General features: G+C 44.9%; 1 long non-coding RNA gene across 1 annotated transcript in view; it reads right to left on the reverse strand.

Annotated features, from left to right (window-relative positions):
* The window catches only part of LOC134757427 (uncharacterized), a 68,841-nt gene that overhangs the window by 31,451 nt on the left and 17,314 nt on the right, over nucleotides 1-20,076 (reverse strand). The gene's annotated exons all lie outside the window — the stretch shown is intronic.

Below are 20,076 nucleotides of genomic sequence, written 5' to 3' on the forward strand. Positions count from 1 at the left end.
TAATAGTAATAATAATGCAGTTTCAAATAGCTAGAAGGAAGATACTGCATGTTACCATCACAAAGAAATGAGAAACGTTTGAGATGATGGATATGCTAATTACCCTGATCAAATCACTATACATTACATATACCAAAACATCACTACGTACTCCATCCATAGGTACCATTATTTTTCAATTAAAAAATAATTTTTTTAAAAAAAGAAATATAGAATGTTATACCTGTAAAAAGAAGAAGATGGAAACTGAGGAATCAAATTATGTAAGAGTGATCTTCCTTCTCATCAGCTATCATTTTAGAAATATGTAGGAAAAGAGGAGATAAAGGAAGAGAGCAAGAGGAAGCAAATAAGCAGAGGGAGGAAAAGAGGAGAAAGTAAACAAAGAATTAGAAAGTAAGGAGACACAACAGATCAGATCAGCTACCATAATTCAAATGCTCGCCAAAATCACTTCCTATATTTGCAATACAGAAGCTGCAGGAGACACGTTATTTAAAATTAGCAAGAGGGCCAGGCACAGTGGCTCATGCCTGTAATCCCAGCACTTTGGGAGGCTGAGGTGGGTGGATCACAAGATCAAGAGATCGAGACCATCCTAGCTAACACGGTGAAACCCCGTCTCTACTAAAAATACAAAAATTAGCTGGACATGGTGGCATGCACCTGTAATCCCAGCTACTTGGGAGGCTGAGGCAGGAAATCACTTGAACCCGGGAGGCAGAGGCTACGGTGAGCTGAGATCGCGCCACTACACTCGAGCCTGGCAACAGAGTGAGACTCCGCCTTAAAAAAAATAAAATTAGTAAGAGAATGCGAACTTCATACAGAAGTTGAGAAGTGGATTTGAAATCAGTGGAGACTGGGACCTTGTACAATTAATTCTGTTTTGCCTTCTGCTACTCAGAGGACCTGAACTGACTCACCTACCGTCTAGAGACAGCTACTATTTTGTATTTCTTTTTTAGTTTCATGCATTTAATTTGCATGATTATCATTTTGCTTTATTTCCCCATTTTACATTATAATATGTGCCACCTCATGTTACTGTGCTTCATGTCTATTATTGATGCCTCATAACATTCCATTGTATGGAAGTATCATAAATATCAACTATTTCCCTTTAGTTGGACATTCAGGGTCTTTCCAGATATTTTTCCTAATTAAATGATGCTGCAATAAATGCCTTGTTTCGCTCCTTCAGAACAGGTCATTGCAGTAAGGGCCTCTCCATTGGAGTGGTGGATTTTAGTTGTCTGGGACTTAGGGTTTTGGTTCTGATTCTGCTACATCCTAACAGCATGACCCTGAGCAAGTTACTTGGTTTCTCAGGACTCCTGTTTCCTCACCCAGCAAATGGAGGTAACACCAGACAAGGATCCTTTGTGACTATCAGATTTAATCCATGGCATCATTTTGAAAATATTTTCTTTTTTCTTTTTTTTCTTTTTTTTTTTTTTTTTGACACAGAGTCTCACTCCATCACCCAGGCTGGAGTGCAGTGGCATGATCTCAGTTCACTGCAACCTTCGCTTCATGGGTTCAAGCAATTCTCATGCCTCAGCCTCCCAAAAGATTTCCATGTAAGCTGCTTGCAAAGGGAAAAATAACAACTTGTGTGGTCAAAAAGTTTAGAAACCCCTGGTCTAAATGGCATTAGCAGGACTTATCAGAGCCTTTATTATAACAGCACACAGTCCCAAAGGTAGATCCTTACGGTATTATCTTAGTCTATTCAGACAGCTATAAGAGAATGCCATAGGTTGTGTGGCTTATAAACAGCAGACATTTATTTCTCACGGTTCTCTCCAGAAGATCTGGGAAGTCCCAGATCAAGGCACAGGCAGATTCAGTGTCTGGGGAAGGCCTTCTTCCTAGTTCATAGACAGCCCTCTTTTCACTGTGTCTTCCCATCATGGAAGGGCAAAGGGGCTCTCTGGGACCCCTTTTAAAAGGGCATCGGCCAGGCGCAGTGGCTCACGCCTGTAAACCTAGCACTTTGGGAGGCCAAGATGGGCAGATCACTTGGATCAGGAGTTCGAGACAGCCTGGCCAACGTGGTGGAACCTCATCGCTCTAAAAATACAAAAAAAAAAAAAAATTATCCAGGTGTGGTAGATAATTATCCAGTAGTCTCAGCTACTCAGAGGATGAGGCAGGAGAATCACTTAAACCCAGAGGCAGAGGTTGCAGTGAGCCTAGATGGTACTACTGCACTCTAGCCTGGGAACAGGGTGAGACTCTTGTCTCAAATAAATAAATAAATAAATAGGCACGAATCCCACTTGTGGAGTCCCCACCATCATGTCCTAATCACCTCCCAAAGGCCCCACCCCCTAATACCATCCATCACACTGGGGATTAGGTTTCAACACATGGTGGGAACACATTTAGTGGATAGCAAGCATGAAGCATTAATCAAGCTTATTTGCCCATCACGCCCACGAAATTCTGAAGTCTGACAAGCAGCCTGTGAGAAGAAAGACATACAACAAGGAGGTAGGACTATGGTGCTCTGGGGTGGAGGCCACTGATGAAAAACTCACCCCTCGAAAGCATCTCCTACTTTGATACCTACGGATGCAACATCCAGGTAGAACCAGCCTCGATGTCTTCTGGAGCCCAGGACCTGATCTCCAAGCTGGCCCAAGACAACCCTCAGAGTGCCACTGTTCAAGCTCCTCTTGCTCCATAATCACTTTAAAGAGGCTGCCCCCACCCCCGGGGCTCAGAGGGCTTCCTGTGACCTGCCTGACACTATGATCGTGAGCGAGTGCCGCGCTCTGTTCCCAACTATGCTTCCTCATCTGTCATCCACGGCTTTTCTTTTAAGGAGTTATTTATGAAGAGCTGAAGCAATTTGCTTTTAAAAATGCAGAACAACAGAACTAGTATTTTTTGTAAGTCAGCTTGATAGGCAGTAAACAATCCTGCCAAAGCAAAGTAGAAAATGCTGAAAAGGTTCATGTCTCTTCAACGACTCTGACCAAGACTTCAGAGGATGCTCCAAGGGGAAAAACATGCTCAGGGCTACAGAAGCGAGAATCATGGATACCCTAAGCTGGTCTTTCCCAGGAGCAATTTTACCATGCCATCTTCCCTGGATCCTTTCTCTATCGCCCCATAACACCTCTCCCATTTGGAAACAAAAATATAATCTTTGGAAGAAGAATAGAAATCACTGTCTAAATAAAAATAATACATTCCTAGCATTCATTCACCCTCTTCATCCTCCTCCCTGCCCCTGCAGGGGGGAAGAATCTCATTTATCATGTTGAATTTCTCATCTCTTGTGAATGCCACACAATTGGGTAAATAAGTTCTGTGTTCAATCTTTTGTTTTTTGTTTGTTTATTGCTTTATTCATTCACAGTGGAAAGAAAGACTAAACTTCAGGTAGAGATAAAAGAATATAAGATGTATTTTTAACTGTCCAAGATCATGGCATCCCCGAATTCTATTCATGATAGAATGTTTCAGCATCTGTGGGCCCCAGTTTGTGAACTCTTGCCCTGAAACAAAGCCTGCCAGTTATCTGTGTTCAATCTTTTAACAGGGGTTATTCAATTTACTCAAGCCAACATGAGAGGTTTCCATGACAACCTCTCAGCACATTCAGTCTTCGTATAAATGAGTTATTGCTTTTATGTTCTCATACTCTAAGACAATGGGGAAATTAACATAATGTGGTCATACAAAAAAAAAAAAAAAACAATCAAAACAATCAAAATCCTCATATCCTCCCCAGAAACTCACAGATAGCATTCGGTGAAAAAGAACCAAAGAGAAATGAAGCCTTCACATCTGACAACACTGTTAACATTAGAGATTTCATTTCAGATGCATTTAAATGAAGCCAGACCATAATGGGGTTCAAAAAAAAGTGTATAGACATAACTAAACTGCAGAGGAAAGAGACGTAAAGTCAGGGACCCAAATTCACTTTCAGGCCATATATCCTCCAAAGATAACCACCATTCTCTGCCTCTCTTTCTGCACCCCACCCACACTAGCATTCCTGCCCCAGGACCTTTGCGCATGCTCTTCCCTATGCTTGGAATGTTCTTCCCCTGCTGTTCTTCCAGTGCTGCTTTGCTTAGCTAACTCCTACTCATCCTCAGGTCTCAGCTCAGCAAAGTCACTTCCTCAGGGCAGTCAAGCTTTGCCACTCATCAAGACTAGGTAAAATTTTCTTGTTAAATCTATTTATGGATTTTCCTGGTTCTTTGTATTTTTCACCACCTTAGATAGGTTAGGTTTCCCCAGAAGCAAATCCTAAGAGAAGGTGAGACGGTTTGGCTGCCTCCCTACCCAGATCTCACCTTGAATTGTAACAATCTCCATGTGTCAAGGGCGGGGGCAGGTGGAGATAATTGAATCATGGGGGTGGTTTCCCCCATACTGTTCTCCTGATAGTGAGTAAGTCTCATGAGATCTGATGGTTTTATAAATGGGAGTTCCCCTGCACAAGCCTCTTGCCTGCTGCCGTGTAAGATGTGGCTTTGCTCCTTCTTGTCTTCCACCATGATTGAGGCCTTTCCAGCCATGTGGAACTGTGAGTCCATTAAACCTCTTTCCTTTATAAATGACCCAGTCTCAGGTATGTCTTTATTAGCAGCATGAGAACAGACTAATACAGAAGGATTTGAAGATAAGTGGATTGATTTGGAAAGTGAGCCCAGGAAACACTGGGATGACAATAGGGAAATGAGACAGAGAAGGGAAAGGAGCTAATCCAGGTCATGTTTATAAGCAGGCTGCTACTATGGGCAACTGGGGTTCAATCCCACTGGGGACATCCGGGAGACAGCATAGCGCCTGCCTCACCCTAAGGTATGGAAGGCAGGGCAACTGCCCTCAGCAGTTGGTTGGGGGAGATGTGCCTGTGTTGGTTTCTCTGCACTTCCAGCCTGCCCCACAAGAGCCTAGGTTATGGCAGTGAGACAAAGCCCCAGGCAGTATTGCAGATGCTTGCAGTAGGAATGGTGAGTACCCAGAGGACATAGGCAAGGCAACAACTGCATCTGCCTCCTCCCCCAATGCAAACAGCATAATTATTGCTGGAGACTGGAGATCAGTGGAATAGAAGACAGAAGATTTAATTCAAAGCCATTAGACAAAAAGTAATAGTCCCATTGAAGACAAAGGCATGGGAATACGGGGAAGGTATAAATTCACATGAATAGACAATTTTCAAAAGAAGATAAACAAATGGCCAACAAACATGTGAAAAAATGCTCAATATCACTAATGATCAGGGAAATGCAAATCAAAACCACAATGCGATACCACCTTACTCCTGCAAGAATGACCAGAATCAAAAAATCAAAAAATAATAGATGTTGGCATGGAGGTGGTGAAAAGGGAACACTTCTACACTGCTGGCGGGAACGTAAACTAGTACAACCACCTTGGAAGACAGTGTGGAGATTCCTTAAAGAAAAGTAGCACCACCATTTGATCTGGCAATCCCACTACTGGGTATCTACCCTGAGGAAAAGAAATCATTATATGAGAAAGCTACCTGCACATGCATGTTTATAGCAGCACAATTCACAACTGCAAAAATATGAAACCAGCTCAAATGCCTATCAATCAACGAGTGGATAAAGAAACTGTGGTATATATATGCCATATACCAGTAGTATATTTATACTACTCAGCCATAATAAGGAATGAATTAATGGCATTCACAGCAACCTGGATGGAACTGGAGATTATTCTTCTAGGTGAAGTAACTCAGGAATGGAAAACCAAACGTCGTATGTTCTCACTCACAAATGGGAGCTAAGCTATGAGGATGCAAAGGCATAAGAATGATGCAATGGACTCTGGGGACTCGGGGGAAAGGGTGGGAGGGGGTGAAGGATAAAAGACTACAAATTGGGTTCAGTGTGTACCGCTCAGATAATGGATGCACCAAAATCTCACAAATCACTATTAAAGAACTTACTCACATAACCAAATACCACCTGTTCCCCAAAACCCTATGGAAATAAAAAATTTTAAAAATAAAAAATAAATTTACATGATATAAAAGACCTTGACTCTAGGCCTGGGTGACTGATTATATACTGGGGTACAGGTTTTAGTCAAAGAGCTGGAGACTACATGGAAGAGGAGTGTCTAAGGCCCTCTCTGACATGCTAACAACCCCCATCATCTCTTTTGCTGGCCAGGGGCCCACCTGGTAGGACAGTCCAATCCAGGGTAATTCTGGCTCACAGGTCAGGCAATACCAATCTTTGGTCCCAAGGTTAGGAGTGGCTGCTCTCACAATGGACTTTATAATAACCTCTCCAACCTCTGTTTGTTGAGCTTAGATTCTTAAGCCTCTAAGCTTCTGATGACTCTTATTAGAGAAAGTAATATAATTACCCATCAATAGAGAAATGGCTCATTCAGCAAGGATATATCTGTTCAATCAAATATATCTGTTCAATCAAATCACTAAAAACAATGGCCGTTTAAGAGTACATATACAAAAGGTATGTGTGCAACAGTATAATAAGAGCAAACCTAAATTATGCTTGTTGTTTTGTCTCCCCACAGTAGCATGGAAGTTCAGCAAGAGCAGGGATCTTTGTTTTTGTTCAATGCTAGGTCCTCAGCACCTAGGACTGTGCCAGGCACAAAAACATCCAGCACCCACCAAGGTAAAATTTACAATGTCTGACATCCCATAAAAGTTACTTTAAACATAGAGGCTGGGCCAGGTGCCGTGGCCCACGCCTGTAATCCCAGCACTTTGGGAGGCCAAGGTGGGTGGATCATGAGGTCAGGAGATCGAGACCATCCTGCCAACATGGTGAAACCCGTCTCTACTGAAAATACAAAAATTAGCTGGGCATGGCGGCGCGTGCCTGTAATCCCAGCTACTCGGGAGGCTGAGGCTGGAGAATCGCTTGAACTTGAGAGGTTGCAGTGAGCCGAGATCACGCCACTGAACCCCAGCCTGGGCAACAAGAGCTAGACTCCGTCTCAAAAAATAAAAAAATAGAAGCCAGTGGCCAGGAGCTGTGACCGACGCCTGTTATCCTAGCACTTCGGGTGGCCGAGGCAGGTGGATGCTTGAGGTCAGGAGTTCAAGACCAACCTGGCCAACATGGCGAAACCCCATCTCTACTAAAAACACAAAAATTAGCCAGTCATGATGGCACACACCTGTAGGCCCAGCTACTTGGAGGCTGAGGCACAAGAATTGTTTGAACCCAAGAGGCGGAGGTTGCAGTGAGCCGAGACTGCACCAATGTACTCCAGCTTGGGCAACAGAGTGAGATTCTGTCTCAAAATAATAATAATAGAGGCCAGGCATAGTGGCTTATGCTTGTAATCTCAGCAATTTGAGAGGCTGAAGCAGGAGGATCTCTTGAGGTCAAGAGTTTGAGACTAGCCTGGGAAACAAAGCAAAACCCCATCCCTCCAAAAAAACTTTTAAAAAACTAGCCATGCATGGTGGTGCATACCTGTAGTCCCACCTACTCAGGAGGCTGAGGCAGGAGGATCACATGAGCCCAGTAGTTTGAGGTTGCAGTGAGCTATGACTGTGCCACTGTACTCCAGCCTGGGCAACAGAGCAAGATCCTGTCTCAAAAAAAATTACCTTAAAATAATAAGTAAATAAATATCAATTTTACAGTAAAATAAAAGTGACTCAGCCTACCCTGGGTGGGGGTAAGGGCTGGCCTCTATCACATCTGTCAGCTCCCAGAGGTCCTGGATCCCCCAGAAGCTGCTAGGAGGGGCTGAGGGCTATTACTCAGAAGTGCAGAGTGGAGCAAGCTTTGACCAATAAGAGACAGGAAACAGCAGGAGCTGGCAGATGACTGACTCCAGAGTTATCCCATGCTTGTGTTTCTGGGAAACTGCAACTCCACTAGGCAATATGCACTTCTTTGGTTTTGCTCTTCTTCTTTCTCTCTTTCCCTTATCCCTGCTTTCTTGAGATTGCATGACCCAATGAAACATTCGCATATTTGTATCAGGCACTGTTAGTAGGCTAAGATAACCTCCATCCCCAAAACCTATGACACATGGGGTATCTCCTGAAGGATGCCATTCAAGTTAATCCCCAAACTTTATGGCTTAAAGTCGCAACTGTTTTTATTATAGATCATGATTTTGAGGGTCAAGAATTCAAGCAGGACCCAGCTGGGCAGTTCTTCTGCTCACACAGTATCATCTAAGGTCACTCAGTAGTATTCAGAGGGCTTTGGGGCTGCTCTGAAGGGTCTAATGCAGTTTTAGTGATGTGCCAGGCACCTTGGTGGGTGTATTAGTCCATTTTCATGCTCTTAATAAAGACATACCTGAGACTGGGTCATTTTTACAGGAAAGAGGTTTAATGGACTCAGAGTTCCACATGGCTGGGGAGCCTCACAATCATGGTGGAAGGCAAGGAGGAGCAAGTCACATCTTACATGGATGGCAGCGGGCAAAAAGAGAGCTTGTGCAGGGAAACTTCCTGTTATAAAACCATCAGATCTCATGAGACTGACTATCATGAGAATAGCATGAGAAAGACCCACCCCCATGATTCAATTACCTCCCACCGGGTCCCTCTCACAACATGTGAGAATTCAAGACAAGATTTGGATGGGGACACAGCCAAACCATATCAGTGGGACAGGATGGAAGCTGGGCTCAGAGCAACTTCTCTCCCTTTCCATGTCATCTCAGAGTCTCTCCAGGTTTCCCTCCAGCAAAAGCCCTCAGATTTCTTACACAGTGGCTCAGGGGTTTAAAACCAAGAGTTCCAAGAGGTGTAAGGCGGAAACTGCATGATCCCTTAAATGCCAGGACCAGAACCATCATGGTGTCACTTCTATGGCAATCTATTCGTCAAAGCAGTCACAAGCCAGCCCAGGCTCAGGAAAAGGGAAATAGACCCTATTTCTGAATGCATGGGGTATCAAACAGTTTGCACTCATCTTTGACCTGCCACAGATACACAAGAAACTGGGAGGAGGGATGGGTGGAAGACTGAAGCATTAGAGTAGGAGGGGCTCCTTCATCCTCCGGTCATCATTTTCCATGTGCATGTCTGACTTTTTTCAAATAAAAACTGGGGAAGGACAAAAAGTGGGGAGGAACCATGTCAATAAGCTGAATCCTCATCTTCTATGGCACAGAGTCAACAGAAAATGTCTTAAATTGATAAATCAAGAAACAGCCGCATAAGCATCTTATTTGGAGTTACAGAGATAAATACCCGAAGACCCAAAAATGAAAACAACATTTCAAGCACTTGCCTCCGGGAAATAAGACTTAAGGAGGGGAGAGAGGAGAGAAGGGGCCAGGAACCGCTGCTTTCATTAGCAGCTCCTCTGTACTTTAACTCTGTACGATGTGTTCATATTACTTTGATTTTTTTTTAAAATTCAAAAGGGAAAAAATATAAGAACAAAATGATGATAGTTATTTTCAAAACTATGTAATTAAACCTGGAAAAATCTCATTTTGCTAAACGGAAAAAAAGTAGCAGGATACTAAACTATATTAATAGTATGGTCATAAGTATGTTTAATAAAGAAAGAGAAAAACATATATGAGAGGAGAAAGATCTGAAGACATTTACCTGCCAAATGATAGTGGGTGGGTTTCTCTACTTTTCTAGCTTTCCCACATTTTCAGCAATGTGATTCTCATACTTTCCTAATGAAAAGAAATACATTCATTACATAAATTAACTGGGCCGGGCGTGGTGGCTCATGCCTGTAATCCCAGCACTTTGAGAGGCCAAGGCGGGCAGATCACCTGAGGTCAGGAGTTCAAAACTAGCCTGGGCAACATGGTAAAACCCCGTCTCTACCAAAAATACAAAAATTAGCCAGGTGTGGTGGTGTGTGGGTGTGTGCCTGTAGTTCCAGCTATTTGGGAGGCTGAGGCAGGAGAATCATTTGAACCGAGGAGGTGGGGGCTGCAGTGAGCCGAAATTGCGCCACTGTACTCCAGCCTAGGTGACAGAGTGACATTTCATCTCAAAAAAATAAAAATAAAAATGGCTGGGCGCCATGGCTCACACCTGTAATCCCAGCACTTTGGGAGGTCGAGACAGGCAGATCACAAGGTCAGGAGTTCAAGACCAGCCTGGCCAAGATGGTGAAACCCCATCTCTACTAAAAATACAAAAATTAGCTGGGCATGGTGGCACTTGCCTATAATCCCAGCTACTCGGGAGGCTGAGGCAGAGAATTGCTTGAACCTGGGAGGCAGAGGTTGCAGTGAGCCGAGATCACGCCACTGCACTCCAGCCTGAGTGACAGAGCAAGACTCCGTCTCAAAAAATAAAAATAAAAAAAAATTAAAAATAAAAATAAAATAATAAAATAAATGAGCTGAGCATCAATTAAAGAAAATGCCAGAAGGGTCTCTGAAGAACTTTCCACAATAGAAGTGTATTTTAAGTCCCGAGCCTTCATCTCATGCCTATGGACAGGGGACTCTTTGCACTGGTTCTGGAATACTCCAGTCCACCATGCCCACGGATTTAGTTAGGAAACCTTCCCAGAAAGAACTTAGTCCATGCCATTTCAAAATGAATTAATTCAACTCAACAGGAACTTTTGTAAGCCTCCAATGTATGCGGTTCTGAACTTTTGTAAGCCTCCAATGTTTCCGGTTCTGAATCTGGAATGCTCATTCAGCCACAAAATAAACATTTATTGAGTACCTACTATGTGCCAGACAAATGCTACTTGCAGGGGTGACAATGATAGAGACGGGCAAAATATTCAATTCTTTGGAGCCATAGACTAGTGGGAGAGGCAGACAAGTGACTAGGCAAGTGTAATACACCCTAACAGACACTTTGGGGAACAGACAAGGGGCTGTGGAAGGAGGCAACCTGGAGGACTTCCTGGAAAAGGCCAAACATGGGCCAAGGGCCGTGGCTCATACCTGTAATCCCAGCACTTTGGGAGGTTGAGGCAGGCAGATCACTTGATCCTGAGAGTTCGAGGCCAGCCTGGGTAATACGGCGAAACCTCATCTCTACAAAAAGTACAAAAGTTAGCTGGGCATGGTAGCATGCAACTGTAGTCCCAGCTACTCAGGAGGCTGAGGTGGGAGGATCACTTGAGCCTGGGAGGTTGAGGCTGCAGTGAGTCACGATTGCACCACTGCACTCCAGCCTGGGTGATAGGGTGAGACCTTGTCTCAAAAAAAAAAAGGCCAAATATGAGCTCAGAGCTCAGTCTCAAGGGATGAACCAGGGCAGATCAGGTTAAAGGGGAAAAGCTGTTGCCAGCACAGAGAATAGAATATACAAAGACCCAGAAACAACAGAGAAGATGGATACATTCAAGGAACTGAGAGTGATCTCAAAAAAAAGATTTGTCATGATCAGAAGAGACAGTCCCAAACCAGCACTCACTTGGGGGCTCTGGGACTGGACTCCCTAAATTGGAATCTCAGCCCCATCATGTGAGCTCAAAGTGCTTCACCTCACTGTGCCTCAGTTTCCATGTCTGTAAAACAGGATAGAAGTAGAACTTATCTCAGAAGAGTTATAAGAATTAAACTAGAGAAGAAGTGAGCATTGTTTATATGTGCTTGTTGCTATGGATCCAAAACTGCCAGTAATAACAATAATAATAATAGCTTATGCTTTCATTGAGCCCTTGCTTTGCACCTGGCCAGTGACAGGCACATTATCAGTAACATAAATGCAAGTATCTCATCTAACCTTTGCATCAACGCTCAGAGATGGGTTTTATCAACATCCCCATTTTACAGATGAGGAAAACTGAGGCACAGCAGTTGCACAACGTCGCAGCTGTTCCTGGTGCTTCACCCAGATCCTCATTGCCAGTAAACCATTCATCATTCAGCCTTTGCTGATCTGTGCCTAATGGCTTATACCAATACTTTCTCCGGAGAATTCCTTAGCTAGCAAAAGCCATTTCACCCAGGGAGTTATGCTCTCACATGCTGAACTGGCCAATGACTAAGCGATATGAGGCGAGAGGAGTCACACAAAAGTCCAGTCCTCCTGCTTCAAGGCAGAATACACTCCAGAGACCCACGTGAGATCAAGGCTAGCCTTAGCCTGAGAGCCCATTCTTGCTTGGCTCTGTCCCCTCCCCCATCATCCTCCTTCCCTCACTTTCCTTCTCCTGAGAACCCCCACCTTGAATAAACCGCACCTACCCAAATCTCATTCTCGGGCTTCCAAGCAACCCAACCCGTCACACAACTTGCAGGGATTCGGACCAGGTTTTCTCCTTCCAAAGGGCCCCACGTGAAACCACCAAGCTGCACCAGGCTCATCTCAAAATCAGAGTCATGGGATCAAAGAACAGTTGCTGATGCCAACCCCTGCTGGCATGAGCCCACCGCTGGGGAAACAAGGTGAACCAGACATCTCAGACTACAGGAGTGAATCCAAGGAGAGATGATGACAGGAGGTGTATTTGTTCTCACGCTGCTAATAAAAACCTACCCGAGACTGAGTAATTTACAAAGGAAAGAGGTTGAATGGACTCACAGTTCCACACGGCTGAGGAGGTCTCACAATCATGGTGGAAGGCCAAAGAACAGCGAAGTCACACGCTACACAGCGGCAGGCAAGAGAGCTTGCACAGGGGAACTCCCATTTATAAAACCATCAGATCTCGTGAGACTTACTCACTACCATGAGAACAGTATGCGGAAACTGCCCCCATGTTTTAATTATCTCCACCTGGCCCCGCCCTTGACACGTGGGGATTATTACAATTCAAGGTGAGTTTGGATGGGGATACAGCCAGACCCTATCAGGAGAGGGCACAGCATTAGGACGCAGCCGGTGGTACTGTAATTCGGGTCGGGGGAGGTTGCTGAAATACACTCATAAGGGTAGTTTAAAAAGAGCATCATCAAGGAGACAGGCTTTCCAGCCTTGGCCTTCGGGAGAAAGAAAGAGAGAGTGAAAAAAACATGGGCTTTAGGCCTGACGCGTGGCTCATGCCTGTAATCCCAGCACTTTGGGAGGCCGAGGCGGGCGGATCACGAGGTCAGGAGTTGGAGACCAGCCTGGCCAGCATGGTGAAACCTCGTCTATACAAAAAATATAAAAAATTAGCTGGGCATGGTGGCACGTGCCTGTAATCCCAAGCTGCTCGGGAGGCTGAGGCAGGAGAATTGCTTGAACCTGGCAGGCGGAGGTTGCAGTGAGCCAAGATCATTGCGCTGTTGCACACCAGCCAGGGCAACATAGCAAGACTCCGTCTCAAACAAACAAAAAAAAGGGGAGGGGTGGGGCTTTAGACAGATCCAAGCTCAACCCTGCAAGTTGCCGGGACTCCATTTCTTTATCTGTAACATGGAGATCACGATGTTCACCTCGCAGAGTAGATTAAGCAGCTGGCATGTGTGAAGTGCCCAGCACTGTGTCTAGCATATGCTAGGTACTTGGCATGTGTTTCTTTCTTTCCCTCCCTTGTTCAAGGCCACATAGTCCATGACTGGCAGAGCTAGAAGCCTTCTCATTTATCCAAAATCAAAGAACTTCTACAAAATAGAAACAGCCCCCTGCCCCCTCCTGCCCCCGCCCGCCCGCTACCTTAATAGTTTATTTCCCAGTTATTCAATGCAAGAGACTTAGCCCAGCTAAAGTTATTCAAAATCGACCTTGAGATCAGGAACAAATTGGCTACAGCAGTCAGCGATTGGCAAATGCAATCTAAATGCCCCAGGCGGCATTAGAGCCTTCCACGTTGACAGGAAGAGTCAATGTGCATCTTGGAAAAATCTGAGAAAAAAAAATTAAAGGTCACCGCATTTGTAGGCAGAGTGGGTTTTCTTGAGACCATTACAAACAGACTGCCTAAATTGCAGAGATTCCAGGCTTGACAGCTCCCGGAGGACTCCAGATGGAAAGAACACCGCCGCCATCTCATATACATCCAGGCTGCTGTCTGTGGATGTCCGAAGGTTCTCCCACCACCCATGCCATTGTTGAAATTCCACAATCAACCTGCAATGCCACAGTGAACCATTTTGCTGGGATGGGAGGACCAACTTAGGGCCAGCCCTGTGTTCCAAGGGGCTGACCAGGCAGGACAGCCAAGGAGGCACAAGTCTGTAAGATGGGTCCAAACATTTCTGTAGGAAGGGGGTCTTGAGCCAAAGCAGGAAAAATCAAACCCCAACACAAAGTGTAGAGAGAGTTGGATCATAAATCACACACAGACACGGTCCGAGAAACATGGGCTGGGGACCAGCAGACAACAGGCTAGGGTAATTGATCATTAGAACATTTGTGCTGTTTTTGTTGTAAGAATAGTATCAATATTAATAACAACAGCTAATATATATTGAGTGGCTTCTGGAGCCAGGCACTGTGGTAAACTTTTGCACGTATCCTCTCACTTAATCCTCACAGTGCTCTACAAAGTGGGTACTGGTTTCATGCCCATTTCACAGAGAACATATCTGAGGCTCAGAGAGACATCTACAAGGTCAACCAGGTAATCAGGAAAGCCAGATTTCAAGGGCTTGTCCACATCACTCTATGACATGTGGGGAACTCAAGTGTGTGTTGGCTTAACTCAAATAAATAGTAAAAGTTAGGCTGGGCACGGTGGCTCATGCCTGTAATCCCAGCACTTTGGGAGGCCAAGGCAGGTGGATCACCTGAGGCCAGGAGTCTGAGACCAGTCTGGCCAAAGTGGCAAAACCCTGTCTCTACTAAAAATACAAAAAATTAGCCAGGTATGGTGGTGGGCATCTGTAATGCCAGCTACCCAGGAGGCTGAGACAGGAGAATTGCTTGAACCCTGGGAGACAGAAATTGCAGTAAGCCAAGATCGTGCCACTGCACTCCAGCCTGGGCAACAAGAGCGAAACTCCGTCTCAAAAAAAAAAAAAAAAAAAAAAAAAAAAAAAAAAACACCAACCAACAAACAAACAAAAAAACAAATAAATAGTAAAAGTTACTTCTCAACACGAGCCAGTCATTTTTTAAAGTATCTTACATTTTTCTTTTCCTTTACTTATTATTTTTTAAATTGACAAACAAAAATTGTCTATAATTATTGTGTACAACCTGATGTTTTGAAATATGTATACATTGCGGACTGGTGAAATCAAGCTAATTAACAAGTGGTGGGGACGCTTCAAATTTACTCTCTTAGCAATCTGCAAGAATACAAACACTTTTATTAATTATAGTCACTATTTTCCAAACAAGGAAACGAATGCCCAGTAAAAGTACAAAGTAACAGAACTCCTCACTGAAGCTGGGGTCATGGGTGAAAAAGATAAATATAGGCTGGGTGCCGTGGCTTACGCCTGTAATCCCAGCACTTTGGGAGGCAGAGGCAGGTGGATCACCTGAGGTCAGGAGTTCAAGACCAGCCTGGCCAACATGGTGAAACCTCATCTCTAGTAAAAAAATAAATAAATAAATAAATAAATAAATAAATAAATAAATAAAAAAAGCTGGGTATGGTGGCAGGTGCCTGTAATCCCAGCTACTCGGGAGGCTGAGGCAGGAGAATTGCTTGAACCCAGGAGGCAGAGGTTGCAGTGAGCCGTGAATGTGCCATTGCACTCCAGCCTGGGTGACAAGTGCGAAACTCCATCTCAAAAAAAAAAGATAAAATACAAATACATCCATATATAATTAAAATATGATAGTGGTATGTTTTCCTGTTTAACAAATATTTACTTCCCTCTCATTCCCTTCACCATGGGAAGAACAGAATCCTCTGCCCTGTTAGTGATGGGTTTGTTTTGGCCAATGGAACATGAGCAGAGTTGACGGTGCACCAGTTCCCAGCTTAGGCCTTAAAAGGCATTGAGTATTTCTGCTCACTCCTCTCTGGAAGCTGCCAACCTTCACCAGGTACCACTGCTTCTCCAATCTGGACCTCAGAAATAAATGTAAGAATCAGACTTGAACTCAACCCACAGCCTAAAGCAGAATCTCTCCAGCTAAACCACAGACCTATGAGCAAGAAATAAGTGCTTATTTTTATAATCACGAGGATGGTGTTACTTGTTACACAGCTACAGGTAACTGATACATTTACACGTGAATATGTGCACATACTATACATGTGCATATTATATAGGATACATATGTGTGGCCGTGTGACATAGAAATAGATACGTATAAATCCTTAAAATGTATCTCCATATGTGGGATATTTATACATATCTATTTGGGAGATAGTAAATGGGGTAGAATTTGGAGACTGCTAAATTTGCATTCTTGCACTGACACAAGCTGTGCATTTTGGGGGAAATTACTTGACATCTCTGAACACATTTTCTCCTTTGTAACATGGAGATAAAGATGAAGCTTACCTCATAGGATTACTGTGAGAGTTGAGTAAAATAATACACGTAATGGGCTTAGCAGGGAGCCTAACACACACTCGCTCACACCCATTCATTCAATAAATGTTTATTGAGTAACCACATTTGCCAGGCCCTCTTCTTGGTGTTTAGAACACAGTTACTAGCTGTGGGGAAAAAAGCAAAAATAAAAAGGATAAGGAGAGCCAGCAGCCCCGGAGGAGGAGGGAGGGAGCATAGGATGTGCCTGTGCCTGGCACGTAGTAAGTGCTCAATTATTGGTAGCCATTTTTATTCTCAAAGTGATTAACGTGAGAACAAGGGTGTCAGCTGGAGATTTAAAAAATAATAATCAGTCTCTCTGCTCCGCAGCAGACCCCTGAGACCCTTGGCAAACCCCAGCAATAGATCAAGAAACTTCAGTAGGTGAATACAGTCGCAGGAACTGCTATAGCTGACACAGTCCCTGCAACTCCAGCCAGACGCCAGCACCAGCTGCCACTGGGAGATGTGAGCTTGGCTTCTCCATGAAAGAGAAAGATTCCTGGGGCCTCAGCCGTGCCTCAAACCCACTGATAACGTCAAACACACATTGCTGAGGGGAGCCGGCCAGGTGCTCAGAAGCTGCAGGGTGACCCTGCGTGTAGGTGTTGGGAAGTCAGCAGCGACTTGGGGGTGGAGAAACACCCACACCTTTGCAAACACTCTTAATGCACTGCCCTTGAGGCCACCTCCTGTTTTTTGGCCCTAATTGGCATGCTCTTCTGTCTCCTCAGAAACAGCCACGGGAGACAACATTCCATAGCAGTTAAAAGTGTGGTCTCTGGGTTTGCAACCAGACTGTTCCCCACCAGCTGCAACCTTGGGCGAGACACTTAACCCCAGGAGCTTCCCCTCCCGTGGTTGTGATGATTAAATGAGATAACCAGATAACCCCTTAGATGGCAAACACTCAGCACAGTGCCTGATGCTCATCATCGTGGCTTTTATTACGGACTCATCTTATAAACGAGGACATCAAGGCCCAGACAGCTTAAGCCATTTGCTCAAGGTCAGAAGGTCACTCTAACCTTGCCATCAAACCTTGGGATTTTCTTTTTCCTCCATCACACCATCCCCAACTGATCTACTCCTCAAGTGAATTTCAGAAATCCTCCAAAGATGAATTTTGATCTACCTAGAGCTGTGCTGACTTAACTGGAGCATAGCACATATTTTCAAAACAGGAGGAAACTTGACCACAGCTTTGAGCCATGTGGATGATAAAGTCATCGTAGGTGAACTTGAGACTGGGATTCAGCCCTTGTGTCGATTGTGATTAGCACAGAGTGAAGCAGCGTCATTCTCTCGGGGGTAATACCCGAGATTCGTTGCCTCATACCAAAGACATTAAGGACACAGACACACACAAGGAGTGAGTTTAAAAGGAGAGGTTTAATAGGCAAAAGAATGAGAAAGGAGAACACTGTCTCTCTTCCAAGAGAGGGGGGCACCCAGTGGGACTTCTGGCCCAAGTCAGAGTGCACCAGATTTTACAGGGTTCAGGAGGCGGTGCCTGATTTACTAGGGCCCAAAGATTGGTTGCACCAGGTGTGACATTTACATAGCGCATGGGGAAGTTGGCCGCCCCACCCTAGTGTTATTAGGCAGATGGGGTCTTTGCCTGGCTGGCTCCTTGTTGCCTGCTCCTTACTGTACACATGGCTGGCAAAGAGAAGGGAAGATGGAGCTGCCGTGTTGGATGTGCCTAGCCCCAGCTAGCCTTTTCTTATGGGCGGAGCTGCCGGCATTCACCCTTGCAAGCTTCCAGCTTGCTTGCCTATGTCTGCAGCTTGATTTTACAGGATGCTCTCTGTTAGAAAAGAAAAATGACTTGGGGACTGCTTTTCATTAAAAGGAAAACCTTACTGAGGACTTCCTTACCCTCACTATCTGCCTAAATAATTTCTTCTTAACTCTTACATCAGTAATATGAACTCAACAGACTGAATGTAACAATCAGATCACAAACACAGATGTGTACAGAGTCTGGAGGTTACTAGGGTGACTATCCATCCTGACTTGAGCACTGCAAGTCCCACACTCTGGGAATCCGCTCAGGCCTGGGCAAACCAAGACAGCTGGTCACCCTCGCCGTAACATAAGTGAGTGAAGGTATAAAAAGCTGTGCCTGTCTCAGCGTTTTCCACTTCTGAGAAGCAATCATCTATGGTGGTTAAAAGCAAGGACTCTAGAGCCAGACTCACTTGGTCTATACCCCACCTCCGTTGCCTACCAGCTGCAGGACCTCACACAGGATTACCCAACCTCACCATGCTTCCGTTTCCTCACATATAAAATAGAGATATTAGAGCCCCCTACCCTAGGTCAGCCTCAACACCACTGACATTTTGGATCTGATCGTTCTTTACTGGGGAGTCTGGGGACAGCCCTGTGCCTTGTAGGATGTTTAGCAGCATCCATGGCCTCTACGTACTGGATGACAGTAGCACAGTATACCCTAGTTGTGACAATAAAAAATGTCTCCAGACATTGCCAAATGTCCCTTATGGGGATAGAAGTGTCCCCAGTTGAGAACCAGTGTTGTAGGCAGTGTTGTGAGGATAAGGGAGGTGGTACATGCAAAATGCTGAGAAAAAGCCATGACTTGGAGAGTCTGTTTCTACAGGAACAGCCAATAAAGCCTTAGAGATGGAGCAGGAAGGTGGCAAGCCAAGAGCTGAGCAAGCAGGACCTTGGAGGGACCAAGGGCAGGGCAGCCAAGCCACTGTGAAATGGAACAAGCTCTGCAAACGGAGGCCAGCCCGGCCACCATCCCCCTCACCTCTCACACAAGATTGGGCTTCTATTTCACCCCAGGTGTGGAAAGTGGAGTGAATTACTCCTGAGTTTCTGGCATGGCACCACGGTGCAGTGCAAAACCCCCTCAGCTGAGGTATTCCTCTTCTCTTGAATGTGTACGCATTCTTGTGAAGTGCATTTGCTCATCAAATATTGAGTGTTCAGAATGTGGCACGAAGACAGCGGTGAACAAAATAGACAGAAATCCCTGCCCTCTTGTGGCTTTAAGCATACTGTCTTGTGTACAAATACATTTTTAACCAATAAAAATTGTGTCATACTATGGTCTAGATATGGTTTGTTTTGGCCCCTGCCAAGTCTCATGTTGAAATGTGATCCCCAGTGTTGGAGGTGGGGCCTGGTGGGAGGTGTTTTGGTCGTGGGGGCAGATGCCTCAGGAATGGCTGGGTGCCATTCTCTCAAGAGTGAGTGATTTCCCACTCTTAGTTCCTGCAAGAACTGATTGTGTGTGCGTGTGTGTGTGTGTTTCAAGATGGAATCTCGCTCCGTTGCCCAGACTGGAGTGCAGTGGCACGATCTCAGCTCACTGCAACCTCTGCCTCCCGGATTCAAGAGATTCTCCTGCCTCAGCCTCCCGAGTAGCTGGGATTACAGGCACCCGCCACCACATCCAGCTAATTTTTGTGTTTTTATTTTTTTCTATTTATTTATTTATTTATTTATTTATTTATTTATTTATTTATTTATTTATTTATTTTGGGACACAGTCTCGCTCTGTCAGCCAGGCTGGAGTGCAATGGCAAGATCTCGGCTCATTGCAACCTCCACCTCCTGGGTTCAAGTAATTCTCCCACCTCAGCCTCCCAAGTAGCTGGAGTTATAGGCAAGAGCCACCATGCCCGGCTAATGTTTGTATTTTTAGTACAGAGAGGGTTTCGACATGTTGGCCAGGCTGGTCTCGAACTCCTGACCTCAAGTGATCCACCCACT

This window comes from Gorilla gorilla, chromosome 18, assembly GCF_029281585.2.
Source record: "Gorilla gorilla gorilla isolate KB3781 chromosome 18, NHGRI_mGorGor1-v2.1_pri, whole genome shotgun sequence".
In the NCBI taxonomy this organism is placed as follows: domain Eukaryota; kingdom Metazoa; phylum Chordata; class Mammalia; order Primates; family Hominidae; genus Gorilla; species Gorilla gorilla.